The following is a 12,535-nucleotide window of genomic DNA, read 5'->3' on the forward strand; positions in this document are numbered from 1 at the left end:
AGCACTGAGCGTCTTCCAGCAAACTTTACACATAATTCCAAACCTATAAGAAACATTTCCTTGCTAACACCTGCCACGAAATGGTGAAAAGAAAAACATTTATTGCGTATTACATTTCGCTGTTTATGTCGTCAGACTTCAGTAGCAGGCAAGACGTTTTCCCAATTTATTACTTCGTCACTACTAACGCTACACAGTTCACAGACAGTATCGACATATACCACTGAATGTACTACAGATTTATATCATTGTACATAGTTCGAGGTACATGAAGTCATAAACATTTATATGCATAAAACACTAGCTTTTGGTTAAAACGGAGCGCGAATTACCCAGTTTATATTCATCCAATGGTCCATAATGAGAGAACTTATAAGGGAAACTCCCCATCGCACCCTCCTCAGATTTAGTGGTGAGTTGGCACGTTGTATAGACATTCTAAAACTGTACACAGATCGAACATGAAAACAGGAAGAAGCCGAACCGAACTGTGGAGAAAAGAAGAAAAATAGAAACAGTGAACGGTACACACTCGAGATGTGCAACATCAGCGACGGTAACGACCACCGTGTCGTGGCTGTGTGGTCACGGTGTTAAATTGCAAAGGGGTAGATCCTGGCTCAACTCTTAGTCGTGCCCCATATATGTACAAAATCACGAACTGACCGTCCGGTCATTGACGTGTCTGTTGGTTGTATTTAAATTTGTGTATTTGTCGTGGTGTAAAGTCCGTTTGCAACAGCGACGTGTAACGAAGGGAGCTCCAGACGTAGGTACCTCGTATTTGTTCTACACAGGTACCACATGTTATGCCTCTCGTGTTCCGTTTTGGAAATTTTGACTGTTGAGTTCCTTCGTTGTAACATAGGTCACACCCGTTTATTTGTTGTTTTCATTTCTGTGAGAAGTCTATGCGGCATCTTGTCTGCTCTCATTATTCATCACAGAATATGAGTCATGGGGTAAGAATATATTACCGTCGCAAGTAAATGTGATGAATAGCGGAAGCAGACAAGATGGCGCGTAGACGTCTCACAGAAATGAAAAGAACAAATAAACGGATGTGAACTATGCTACAACGAAAGAATTCAAGAGTCAAAACTTCCAAAACGAAAGGTGAGAGGCATAACATGTGGTACCTTTGTAGAACAAATAGGAGGTAGAAACGTCTGGAGGTCCCTTCGTTACACGTCGCTGCTGCAGACGGACATTACACCACGACGCAGACAAAAATCTGAATATAACGAACAGACACGTCAATCATCGGACGGACATGTCGAAATTTTGTGAAAAAAATGTGTGTGGGTACGAGGGAAATTTGAACCCGGGTCTCCCACTTCGCAGTATAACAGCATGACTACGCAGCCATGGCACGACGTCATTAACGTTGCTCGATACTGCATATATTAAATTGGGACAATTCACTGTTTCAATTTTGCTTCTTTTTTTCACAGTTCAACAGACGTTCTTCTCGTTTTCATGCTGTTGCTGTGTTCAGTTTTTGACGGGCTATCCAATTGGCCATTTAACCGCTAAATATGAGAGGCGTGCGATAGGGGGTCTCCCTTGTTACCAACTTATCAACAAACTTAAAGCATAATTTCAAGCCCTTCTTTAACTGTTTCCTGCTTGAATGCTTTAAGACAAATGGTTAAGACATTAACTCTTTTGTAAAGTAATCACACGTTTGTAGCTGTTTTGTAGGTTGGACATCGATTCTTTAAAGACTCGTGTTTTCCTGGTTCAGAAATCCTTTATCTTGGGACTACTCTGCTACTTCTGAAAGTAAAGGTCGCCGACGCCTGAGCGTGGGTTCTAAATGTGGTGTCACTTCGTGTGACTTACATGGGTGCTAGATTTGAAATTCTTATTATAGTATGGTATTAGAGAACATACACCAGTACACATATGGTGAATTTAAAGGGCAATGTTTAAATCTCACTATTAGGTCGCGGAACTCGGAGTCGCATCAGCACATCTCTCAGTCCTCCTTCAAAGTCAAGGAGAGGACAAGTCTTCGCAATGTGTCTCTTTGTCTATTCCTGCGCAGCACTCTCACTATAACTCAATTTTACTATGATTTCTACGACTAAGATATCCAGTTCTACGTAGGGTAGGTGGGGATAAAGCCCTATGTGGGGTATAAACCCGCACCGAATTATTGTATGACTGCCAACGATTCAGAATTTGGGCACTCGGTGGTAAGTCTGTCTTATTGTAACTTACCTAAAATAAGTATTTAGAGGAAACCGTCTTCCAAAAGTATTGAAATCTGCGCTTCTAATGTAGACACCCAATAAAAAACAAATGCATGAAGAAGGCACAGGAAAAGAAAAGCTTGTCGCCGAGAAGGAAACACGTGCTGAAAAAGGAAACAAAACGATGTAAGCCAGATTTCATTACACTAATGCCAAAAAAGGGAAGAAAACAGATCAAACAATTAGCTTGCTATTCTTCAGGGTCAGATTCAGACTTCTCACATCACAACAGTAGCTCGGATTTAGGTGTGGAATTTCGATTTGGCGAAGAAGTATCCGAAGAAGAAGAAGAAGAAGAAGAAGACAAAGAAGAAGAGCCGGGGACTTGAAGGAACAACCAGAGGACCTAACAAAGTACACCATTTTCTAGGTCCCAATATAGCTGAGCCTCACTAACTGAAATCTCTCAGTACCCTAATAATCCTCCTTTCGTGAAGAAGAAACTATTATTTTAGTAAAAGTATTTTTGAGCATAATGTTCAAATTTACGAGACATTTCAGTTCAGTATTGTGTTGGGTAATTTGCTGCAATATAACATTGCTAGAAATGGCTATCTCAAGTGTTTTTTTACGCAGTCATCTATTTATATCCAGGTTTTTCTCAAATGGAGAAAAGACTTGCACTGCGGGGCTTTAACCCCATTTTATGGGGTAAGACCTATGAGTTTTTGTCTTAGCTAAATTATAAATTTCTCTGAGCTCGAATTTGGGTGATTTTTAGGTAGCAACTCAGCCTATGGCTTCAACTTCAAATGCAGGTAAATCTACCCCACATAAGCCACAATATTAGAAAAACAGAAAATTGCGGGGATATACTCCTCCTATCCTAAGTGACAGACTTGAAGATATAATTACTGCAATCGTCCACACGAATTTTGATCTATCTTCAATGAAAAGACGGGTACAAAAACTGAGACATAACTAAATGTAGAAAAGTCCCAACAGAAATTAATCAGTTCCGAATCCTGCGAATAACTGCCTCCTACTGTTCTCGACGCTATTCCAGTACCTCATTAAAGCTCCAAAAAGTTCCGGGAGATTTTTCCGCAGGGCGTGAAACGTAAAGTTGTGCAATCACTCGTTATGCCGAACCTTCACTTGTAATCCACCAACGACCGGACGACAATGGACAGAAGCCTACACGGAAGAGAGACGGGCAGCTCTCGCCCACTTGGTTATACATCATCGTCCAGGGCTGACTTAGACAGGGAACGTCGTTTAGTCAACAGTGGACAGGCAGTTGCTGTAAACTCCGTTTGCTATGTATTGTGAAGTTTACGTACGATTATTTTCACTTAGCCACTGAGGGCCTCTTTTTTTGTTTGTTATATTACAAGCAGTGTTGCAGATTTAATTATTCAACTAGTCACAAAGATAAGTAAACCCTTTAACTCATTTGTGTGACTTTGTTAACAATTTGTTGTGGTGATGTAAACATGACTCTGAGACACAGCTGTGTAATAGTGGCAGGGAGAAATTGTCTTAGCGGTGTACATCACCAGAAGCCGTTTCACGAACCCACGAACTCGGCCTACCGTAACAACAGTGGCGATTCGGCTTTTACAGCAGTAGCGACGAGGCCTTCATTAAATCGGCGACGAGGGTTTACAAAAATAACAGTCTTGGTGAAAGCAAGAAATTTTCCAGAAACGTACTCGAATTGGTCTTAAGAATCGACTTTTAATGGTCTAAGACTGAAGCAAGTCGATACTCGTCTCTTCAGAGTCTACAGCGCCACGCCCCCACTTTTGGATGTTATTATTTAGACAGAAAATCTGAGCAGACGTTGTACCTAACACTCAGATGAAGAAAACTTTCGGGTACGAACACTAATTCACCGATTCAGACTTATTTTCCAAAGGGTCACTGTGCTGTGTCAAAACGCACGGGTTTCGTTCGCCGTTACAATTGATGAGCATCCGACCCGATAAGTGGCTAATAACACCTAGTGGTTACTATAAATATACGTGTATCATGTATTAAGGGCGACAAAACCTGTTATAGATGATCCGAGAGTGTCGACGAAAAAACAGGTGGTGAGCGCGCGCAACTTCAGAGATGCTGGGTCCAGAGATGGTGCCTGAGCCACGTGCAGCAGCCGGCCGTTGTCGTAGAGAACCGACAGCAGCAACGAATAATTAATTAATTGTAAAACGTCGGCGTGGCGCTGCTTGTTTGTTCGTGTAAATGGTTCCTATTGTATGACGTAAAAAAGAGTTCCCGAGCAGACCTCTTACTGACTAAGTTGATATTTCGGGGTACGTCTAGGTCAGATAGGATACCGACCCACTGCGTGGTGTATTGAGGCACCGCAGTTGGTATTTAAGGTTTGGGAAAGGGAAAGAAGTTTTACTGGTATAACCAGTATCTTATTTTGGTGCAGCTCACAGAGGCAGCGTGGACACTTTGTATTTTAGGCCCCTGTTCATGTACGTGGCTGTAACGGTAGTTTCCTCCCAAAGCTGAGCTACGGAATGTACGTAGGCTCTGTGTGGTTTTATAAGTAGTCGCGGTTGAGACACTGGTTTTGGCGAACTTATGTGCTAGGGCGGTTGATTTACTGTCGTCCGGTGCACAGTTCGGTAGTAAGGAACAGTTTGGTGTGATAGATACAGAGTGAGCCGTGTTAGAGAGAAGGAGATTAGCAGTTGATGAGTTTTTTGGGAATCGTTGGAACCGATATCCTGTCCGTGGCGTACGATTAGCGATCGCGGCTCGCCCAGAGGAAATTGGGTTGTCAGCTGCTTTGTTGGAGTGGTTTGGTAGTGATTGGTGTGTGTTGAGAAGGGAAAGACTCGAACACATTTTGTTGTTGTTGTTCAAATACCACGATCATACAGCGGACCTTGAATTGGCTCGTATAGATTCCAACTGTTTCACTGTAATATGATAGATCGCACCAGTAGTTAAGCGACGAGAATAAAAGGAACCAATTACAAGCAACACGCAACTAAACGAAAACTTTGTTAGTCAAAGTGACGAGTGGCCTATTTCAATTTAGAGAACTTAGCTCAGAATTTTGTTAAATTGTTACTTAAGGTTAGGGTTAAAGAGGCGGTGGCGCCTAGCATTTTTGTTTTTTTGATTATTGAATTTCCGTTTTTGTGGGGTGAGTTAGTCTTTCCTGGCTCTCGCTCACTTACTTGAATTAAATTGTATTGAGGTACCTAGACCTAATAAATACCAGTTTTCTTGGGTTAAAAGAAACCTTTACGTGTGGTCAGTTAGTAGCTGTTGTGTCTACCTATATTTTGCGAGAAAAGCATAGGTTTAGTTTCGGAGATATTAATAACGCTTTGCATGACACAATTTTATGATGGTATTTGTAAGTTTCGCCTGATCAAAAAGTTCATTAACTGAGTTGATCCGTGCTAAATATACAGAGGGTAGATATTCTAAACAGTTAAAACGATTTCATTTATAGAAAGAGTGTCCTAAGTAGCTTCAATTAAAACTGAATTTGTCGAAAGTTATCACGGAAAAGTCAGCGATTATACTAATAACAAAGATCGGTAAATCTGTGGAATACGTTACGTCGTATTATTTATATAGCAACGCTGGACTAAACAGAAAGAGAATTAATGGTAGCATCAATTATCTTAATTGTTATAGATATCGGTGAAAGCAACTTAAAGTGAATTGGTCGTAACACGACGATATATTGGATATAAACATTGTAAGTAATTAAAAGATTACGAGACTCTTTAGAGATAGCGTGCTGCGTTGTGAGAATTTTGTTGTGTGTGAGAACAATTGCGAGCTAGAGGTAACATTTAGCTTTACATAACATAAACAGGTATTGTATTTAAAGTGGTTTGGTGTTTTGTTTTGTCCGATAGTAGGATAACGGGAGTTGTTATCGAAATCTGCCTGTCTCGTAATTCTTGCTCGATATTGTTTGTCAGTGTCATTGGAATGTTTTAGCGTGTGTTTTCGTGGTGTAATAGTGTCACTGTACGATTACGACGTTGTAAAGGTGCTGTTTATTATTATTCGACATTTGAATCTGCCGTCACGTCAATGTTTATTATTGTTGCAGTATTAATTATCCGAGGGTTGATGTGCCTTCAGTTTGTCTTTTAAGAGTTCAGGTATGGTACGAGCTAGACTTCGAGTATTTGCCAGGCGCTCCGCTACGACTGGAATCTTCTGAAAACTAATAGCGATCCACAGTCATAACATCGACTGGAAAATTAAAACTGTGCCAAATTCATGCTTTTGCGCGGCAGGAAGCCATACATCAGCGGCATAGCGACGTTGTCGTTCTGAGTTCGATCTTGAGTACCGCCAGTTGGCACGTCACAGCACCACAACGGATCTGATTGCTTCACTGAAATGGTTAAATTAACTTCCTGCAAGATAGGAAGTTCAATCATTTGCGTAACGTCAGTATTATAAATACTCCTTGGCTTCTCGAAAGTGGACATCTGGAATGTTATCTCTGCTCATGCATTTACAATCAACTTCGATAATACCTGTAATTTCAGCAAAACTCAATCATGAAGAAAAATCAGTCTTATTATAATAAAATCAGATTCGACAGCAAATAACTTTCTTCCACACAAACGTTCACTTCTGCTTTCTTGACAAAAAAAAAAAAAAAAAAGAAGTCACTTCCCACTTACAGCGATGTGTTTTATTTGAACGTAGTCTTTACAATGTCCTCGATGTTGATCATGAGCTGTCAAGACGAACACAAGGACTGAACGAACAACCATTACATTTGCATTTTAAGCATTGATAGTCTATTTTTTAGTAGCTGCGTACAATTAAATACATTTATTTTACGTGAATCAGAGGACGATAAAACACGACGACATGATCTACCGCGCGATGACCTTCGCGTGCTGAGCAACAGCGGTCAGCATTCGGCTTGTCTGCTGCCAACAATGCTACTATCGTCATGTTACTGCGCTCTCCCATGACATGAAAGAGATACAGAACAAACCATTTAAACACAGAAATGCAATTTTAAAAACACTCAAATAACATTGTCAATAACCGTACTGAACCTCTAACATTATGTCCGTAGAATACATACAACCTTCAAACTGAGTGGTTGGAGATATGGGATAACTGTATCGATATTTAGTTTCAGTGCACTTGTTACACAGTTGTACATTCAGACCAACTAGACAGCAGAATTCATAGATCTATGACTGCATTTGTTGCTACAGTGGTGTCCAAAATTAAAGCAACAAACGGAAATTTTGCTAGGTTTCCTTTATTTTGCCCCAAAAGAGTATACACATGTGATAACAAAGTAGAAACAATGTAAAGAATTCAGAACGTACACAACTTCAACATGCATAACAGTAGATGAAAATGTTCTTTGTTATTGCCAACTTAACAGATTTGCACACACATTCCGTTGGTTAATGTGTTCACCGAGGGGTGCGACCACCTCTGGGAGGAATACAGGGCTGACAACTAGTGACCATACTGTGAATAACGTCATAAATGTCATGAGACAATAACGCCCGTTCTTCCTGCGGAGCTGCTCGCAAGTCTTGGAGAGTGGTTGGTGGATGCTGAGGTGATGCAACCCGTCTGCCTAGCGCATCCCAGACATACTCTCTGGGATTCAAATCAGGAGAGCTAGCAGGCCACGCCATGCGTGTAGTACCCTCCGTTTCCAATAAAACATCGACAATCGTGCTCTATAAGGTCGAGCATTATTGTCCGACAGTACGAAGTCTGAGCACACAGCATCCCACAACAAGCCCACGTGAGGACCCAAGATCTCGTCACGATACCCGACAGCAGTTAAACCTTTCTGGTTTACCCGTACAGTTTCAAGAAGAGATGTTCGAGTGATCAACATAATCTCTGCCCACACCATTAGCTACCCTCATCGATATCGGTCTCTTTTAACAAAGTTCGTCTCGAAATCATGTTCCACATTCCCTTCAGATGTGAATCCGGCGAGAATTACTCTGCAGAGCAAAGGACATCGGCCCAATGCTGGACTGTTCACGTGGCATGCTGACGACTCCACTCTAGAAGGTTCTCTTCTATGGAGACGCGTCAGAGGCACACATACAGGAGATATCCGCCAATAAAGGCCACGCTGTCGAAGCATTCTCTACGTCGTTTGCCTCGATACAACACGTCCAGTGGATGCTGCGAGGACAGATGCCAGTTGCTGCGCAATACTGAGGCGGTACCATCGGGGCCTGACAGCCAAATAACGGTTCTCTCTTTCTGATGTCTCATGTGGTGGGCCCTGGCATAAACTGTGGCTACATCTGAGAAACAACAGAACGATTCACATTATGTCATTGGGGCACATCAGTTTGCGACTGTCCTGCTTTCATTCTTCCTGTGGCCCTCCACCGCAGAGAGTCTGGTAGGCATCTTCTCTGTGCCATACTGCACCGTCCGTGATTGTGCATATGGCGATTGCGGATGTGTGACTACCCGGCAGCCGACGCGGTGGTCTCGCGGTTCTAGGCGCGCAGTCCGGAACCGTGCGACTGCTACGGTCGCAGGTTCGAATCCTGCCTCGGGCATGGATGTGTGTGATGTCCTTAGGTTAGTTAGGTTTAAGTAGTTCTAAGTTCTAGGGGACTAATGACCACAGCAGTTGAGTCCCATAGTGCTCAGAGCCATTTGAACCATTTTTGACTACCCGGCAAACACTACTCCGTTCGATGGATCCTCTGATCATTGGCGTGATTTTCCGTTGACCGAAATGGTGACTGCACTCCAGTACATAACTAATGACAACTATCTTTCTTGAATTCAAATTACTCATTAACAAACATTAACTGGATTATACAACAAGGAAGATAACACAATTCTGGTATTACGTGCGTAACACATGCGCGAACTAGAGGCTGCGAACCTATCGAGCTGAAAGCTATTCTAATCAAACTTTACTCACGACCTGAGCTGACTTGGCCGGTGCGATCTGCAAGTCTCTGTCCGTGCCATTCGGCGGCGCTGCAAGCGCCAGCGAGTCCAGAGAGTTTGCAAGTGCTGGACCGCTATCGATTATCGCAACCTCTAGCGTTGTGTCTAACGTTGACACCACAGTATCCCATCACTTTTGTTTCCTCACGGCAATATGCTTGTTGAAATGAATGTAGTGCAAAATTTGTAAAATAGCCCATAACATGTGAGGAAGGGCTGATGGCTCTAAACATATCAGGTTAATTACTTTTGAATACATTATGGAAGTGACAGTGATCAATGTGTTACAAATATTTACTATTAAAACAGTCTTGATCACGATTTATTTATTAAGGTGACCGGCTTCGACCACTACTGCGGTCATCTTCAGACCATTGAGTAGGAACCTCTTTCTGCTGGAGAATCACTACTGATTCTAGTGATTCTCCAGCAGAAAGAGGTTCCTACTCAATGGTCTGAAGATTACCACAGCAGTGGTCGAAACCGGTCACCTTAATAAATCAATCGTGATCAATACTGTTTTTAATAGCAAATATCAGGTTTAGTAAATTAAGAAATAAAATAAATAAAAAATGAATTAATTTCTTCCATGTGTGGCCACATGTCCCTTGTTCCTTTCGAATGCTGTTCTATCTAGATCTGTGATCGCGAGCTACTGGTAGTTTGCGGGGAATTTTCCATAGATCATGGTAATGCTCAGGTTGGCTAACCTGGATTGCCGAAATAAGCGGAGACTGCACATACGGCAACAACTAACTTATTGTTTCTCACGCCCAACTTACATTGTCACCCAAGAATACTACATTGTTAGCCTCATAGCTGACTGTATACGCTTGACATTGTGCACGTCACGTTTTCCATGTGTGTATCAGACGTTTGTTAACGTGCATAGTTTGGTTTGCGCATTGATACTCATGAAGGTTTCTGTAACGACGGTCTTTTGAAGCAAAAGCAAAAATCAAAAACAAAAAATGTCACTTTCACTCAGACAAAAGGCGGGGGAGGGGGGGGGGGGGGGAGAGGGAGGAGGCGGAGGCGATTAATTCTTTACCCGGATAAAGGACAAATGTATTTGTGTCTAACGTGCTATGCAAGTTTATATGGTGAGAAGAAAGGAAACGTCGAACAAATGTTACTTCAAAATCGTTCACTCAGGCATTGAAAAATATTTACCACTGGATGCTGCTCTAACGAAAGAAAAAATAAAGCTGCTTAAATCCAAATTAAATGCTCAACAACCATTCATTTTAAAGTCATTAAACGAGAATAAAGCAGCAACTGAGCCATCACTCTTAGTTTCAATAATTATTGCACACAAAATGAAACCTTAAAAAGGAGTCTGGCCCCAACAGCCAGAGACTGGTCATGTATGTGTGAGTTGCGTTTGCGTGAGTATGTGTGTGTATGTTGTCTGTTTCCGAGGAACATTGTTGGCCGAAAGCTAACTTTCTGCAGTCTTTTTGTTGTGCCCATGTGCGACTCAGCACCTCCGCTGCATCGAGAGTAGCAACTATCCTTTTCATAATATTGTCACAAACCTTATCAAGTGGATGAATTAATCAAAACCGCATTATTTGAAGCAGCAGATTGGTTATTTTGTAGATTCAGAAATAAAATTTACATGAAATTCGTTTCATAATTACTAGAAGAAAATTTATTGGTAAAAAAACAAATGTAACATTTTTAAAAGTACTTACGCCTGCTGACAAAAAAATGACGAATAAACAGACAGATAAAACGAAAGAAATTAAAACGATGGACTGGTGGTAAAGTGCATCCCTGCAGATTATAAAGTCGCAGTATGAAATCTCGATCATATACCGGAATTTTTGTCTGCTTTTACACTAGCCTTCACCTCTCAACGATGTGAAAACACACCAAGAACGACACGTGGTTCGGATTCCACGTCAAAGTGAAAGTGTAGGTCCCCTTTGCCCGGTAGTGTTACTGTGGTGGGTTAAGCCGCTCCCCCCTCCTCTTTCCTCAAGTCACCGAAGTGTTGTCGAGTTTAAAAGAACTTGCAAACAGGCGGCTCAAAGTCCCTCTTGAGACAACACCAGCCAATCGCACTATCCGAATTTACTTTTTTTGTGAGATAGCTATTCGTTCCAGCGTTCTTTCCCTTTCTTGTTCACATACATTACGCTCTTCAGCCGCACAAACTGACCTCGCTTGTACATATCTAGGATTCCATACCTCAATCGGTAAAAACGGAATCGTTATAGGATCACTTTGTTGTATGTCTAGCCGCTCGGAGTGGCCGTGCGGATAGAAGCGCTATGTCACGTCACGAATCGCGCGGTCCCTCCCGCCGTAGATTCTAGTCCTCCCTCGGGCATGGGTGTGCGTATTGTCCTTAGCGTAAGTTAGTTTAAATAGTGTGTAAGTCAAGGGACCGATGACCTCAGCACTTTGGGCCCTTAGGAATTCACACATATGTGAACATTTGTTGTCTGTCTGTCTGCCCAAATGTTAAAAATCCCTCTTCTTAGGTATCAAATTGAAATTTGTGTACTACTAAGGTGTACAATCCCTTGAGGTTGTATTCTGATACTCGTACATTCACTCATCAGAATTTATAGGGTACTAACCTAGAATCAAGAAATTTGAAAGGAAGCAAGGTTTCACAGTAGAAGTAAATGAAAAATCAGAAAATTGTTAATATTTAATTACATCACACGAAAAAATTTCTTTTTTCATTTGTTATACGACTTCAAACCTGAAATTAAAACATACTCGAAAGTCTTGAAATCGCTGGGACCGATACCTTGTGAGTATCGGTGTCGATAACAGGCAAAAATCCTCGGGATTCTCGATTTTCAGAGTGGATGAACTGACTACATAAATAATTGAGTCTATACGGAACCGCCACTGCACGAGTCCTACTCGTATCTGGCCAATTTTTTTATTTATTTTTTTATTTGTCTTTTCTTTTTTTTTTTTAATGTAACATACCCATATCCCATTAGTTGATTGGCTCGAACTATGTGTATATCTAACAGTCCATCAAGAACCTCTTTTTTGTTGCGGTACCAGTTTCCCTTGTTGTAGGTCCCATCTACATCTATTGCGTTTCTATTACAGTTCCTATAACGTATTCCATTCCATCTTGTTCCCTGATCATTTTGGTTTGTGTCTATCCACTAACTCCCAATAGCATCTCCCCATCGCTGGCTGAGCAACCATTAGCTCTTGAATGCTTTCCGCATTTAAAAGTAGTTTCTCGTTGCAGTAAGTCAGAACTAGTACTTCACGCTGACTGTAAGCTTTACTTTTCAGACACATCATCAGATTGGTTTTGGAAACTCCGTATACTTTATTACCTCGGGTTAGGGATGGTAAAAACTGACTGATTAAAACCG

Source organism: Schistocerca piceifrons, chromosome 5 (genome assembly GCF_021461385.2).
Source record: "Schistocerca piceifrons isolate TAMUIC-IGC-003096 chromosome 5, iqSchPice1.1, whole genome shotgun sequence".
NCBI classification, from domain to species: Eukaryota; Metazoa; Arthropoda; class Insecta; order Orthoptera; family Acrididae; genus Schistocerca; species Schistocerca piceifrons.